Source organism: Mus caroli, chromosome 9, assembly GCF_900094665.2.
Source record: "Mus caroli chromosome 9, CAROLI_EIJ_v1.1, whole genome shotgun sequence".
Lineage (NCBI taxonomy): Eukaryota > Metazoa > Chordata > Mammalia > Rodentia > Muridae > Mus > Mus caroli.
Window position 1 is genome coordinate 35,355,262 of NC_034578.1, and position 3,081 is coordinate 35,358,342.

Sequence of the window (3,081 nt, forward strand, 5' to 3'; positions counted from 1 at the left end):
ACAAAATTCACCAGCATTTTGGGCATAATGACAGTAGATTGACAAAGGTCAATGAAGGACAGACTGCTGAGGAAGAAGTACATGGGTGTGTGCAGGTGGGAGCTGATCAGGATTAGGATGATCATGCCCAGGTTCCCAAGCACTGTGAACAGGTAGATTCCAAGGAAGAGGAGGAAGAGTGGCAGCTGTAGTTCTGGTTGTTCTGTTAAGCCAGAGAGGAAGAATTTGGTCACTGTGGAGTGATTTCCTTTTTCCATGCTCTCTGGTCAGATTCTGAAAGGAAAAGATGGACTTCAGAGGTACACAGTTGCTCTTCTTTCAGAAGAAGGTACCAACTTAAATTCTATATGAAAACTACTTCTGTATCATATTTTCTATGTGGAAATCATCTCACTTTAATATTTTCTAAATTTGAAAGTTTTTGAAACTCAAAGTTAATATTTTTATAAAAAATACTTTGTGTTTGTATTGTTAAAAACTTTTGTACAGTATTTCAATGTGCCAAACCTTTGCCTTAGAATTTCTAAATACTATTTCTAAATGCCACCATTTATTAAGAGATACAGCTCAGAAAATAAAGTAGTTGATTTGAATCATGACTTTAACAGCTTTCTCCAAAAACAATTGCATATAACACATAAGTGGCAGAGACATATCAATTAAATGAAAATTACTGGCAAACTTTCCAGATTAAGAATTTTATGTTTCAAATTTTCTTCTTGCTCCTTCAAATTTTATGAATAGAGTGTCAAAGCAGAGACACAGAAACAGAAAGCAAAAATTAAAAATTTGTTTCTTTGTTTTTTACATAGTAAATATTTTTATTGATTATTTCACAAAATAAGCATTCATAATGAATTAGTATTGACTTAATGTTATTTGCAGATGATATTAGAGTATATATAAGAGACTCCAAAAATTCCTCTAAGCAACACCTATAGCTTAAAAAAACACTGTCAGCAAATTGAGAGGATTCAACATTAATTGACATACATCAGTGTCTATCATGTATACAAATAAAAATTTTATTGAGAAGGAAACCATGGAAAAATACCTTTCATAGTAGCTCCACATAATACATAAAATATAATGGGTAACATTAACCAAAAAAGTGAAAGATCTGTATTAGGAGAAACGTAGGAATAATTGAGGGAGGGATTGGTATGGTTGCGACTGGAAGCAGAGGATGGAGGGAGAGGAGGGACAGCATCCAGATATAAAGTGATTAGTGATAATAATAATAATAATAATAATAATAATAATAATAATAATAATAATAATAAATAATGATGATAATAATAATAAAGCATCAGGTAACTGGCCCATAAGAAACAATGTTCAAATTATTTCCTAGCTTCAACAAACATATTCACACACATATACATATAAACAAAAACATTCACACACAGACACAACAGACACACACACAAACACACACAGACACACACACAAACACAGAGAGACACACAGAGACACATAGAGACACACACAGACACAGACACAGACACAGACACAGACACAGACACACACACACACACACACACACATACATTCTTCCTGCAAAAAGGTAAAAGGTAAAAGGCAGCTCCTTAAGAAAGTACTAAATGAAAAGAGTCCTGAACAATAGATATCAACTTGCAATATGATTTGCAAAGCAAACAGTTAGATTTGGGGTTGTATTCATTGACTAAAAATGTAACATTGAGCCGGGTGTTGGTGGTGCACGTCTTTAATCCCAGCACTCAGGAGGCAGAGGCAAGCAGATTTTTAAGTTCGAGGCCAGCCTGGTCTACAGAGTGAGTTCCAAGACAGCCAGGGCTACACAGAGAAACCCTGTCTCAAAAAAATAAAAAAAATAAAAAACAAAGCAAAACAATACAAAACACCATAAAAAAAGTGTAACATTGAAATTGGTTTGGGCATTTTAGTAAAAAATGGCCAAAGACATCTTGGATAATTAAACTCACAACAAACTTTCACACTATAATCCACACATCCAAAACAAGGATGGCCAATCTTTCACAGAAAGAGAACTAAAATAGATATTTGGTGGACAGAGGGATGGAACTGAGTGGGAGAGAGGATGGGGAACAGATCATACTGTAGTAGGGATCTGATCAAATGTGGAGGAGAAAATGGAATAGGTGTCAGGGATAGGGTGTGTGGAGGGGCATCAGTAATCACTAGTACTTGCTAGAAACCTGGGGTGTAGGAAGGTCCCAGGGGTCCTTGGAAGGCAACTCATTCTGAGACTACAAGCAATGGGGAAAATGAATCAGGAAGTGACTGCTTTCTGTACACTGGCAGAACTCCTAGTGTAGAGACAAGGATAGCAACCCACCCATAATATCTTCAACCCAAAATGTGTCCTTCCTAAAAGATATATAGGAAGAAAGATAAAGCAGAGACTGAGGGAATGGGGCTAAGCAATGATTGGACCAACCTGAGACCCATCCCATGGACAAGAACCAATCTCTGACATTATTAATGACACTCTCTTATAATTGCCAACAAGAACCTAGCATAACAGTTCTCTGAGAGGCTCTACCAGATACAGAAACCTACTGCTACATATAGGAAGGACATCTGGGAGTCTTAATGGGAGAGTTGGAGATAGGATTGTGGGTCCCAAATAAAACAGAAAACCCACAGGAAGATCAAGAGTCAAGTAAATTCAACCCTTTAGCTTTCCCAGAGACTGAACAACCTACCAAAGAACAAACATGGGCTGGAGCCAGGCCCCTGGTACATTTGCAGCAGATGAGCAGTTTGGTCTTCATGTAAGTCCTCCAACAACTAGAGCAGTGGCTGTCCCTGAATGTGTTGCTTGCCTGCCTGCCTGTGGATCCTGCTCCCCTAACTGGGTTGCCTGTCTGACCTCAGGTTAAGGTTTGCTTTTATTCTGTGAATAAATGTGAAAGATGGTGGTTTTTTGTGTGGTTCAATGGGTTGGGGTTCTGGGGTGATACCTTGGTGGGGTATCACTTATAAGGTGGGACATATCTCAAAAGGTCCAAATAGAGAATCTAGAAAAAAAAGACTCATATATATGGTAAATTTATGATCTGCAAACCATATTAA

General features: G+C 37.4%; 1 pseudogene; it reads right to left on the reverse strand.

The window, feature by feature from the left end:
• LOC110301535 overlaps window positions 1–257 on the reverse strand; it is a 1,190-nt pseudogene extending 933 nt beyond the window's left edge.
• Between the last annotated feature and the right edge of the window lie 2,824 nt (window positions 258–3,081).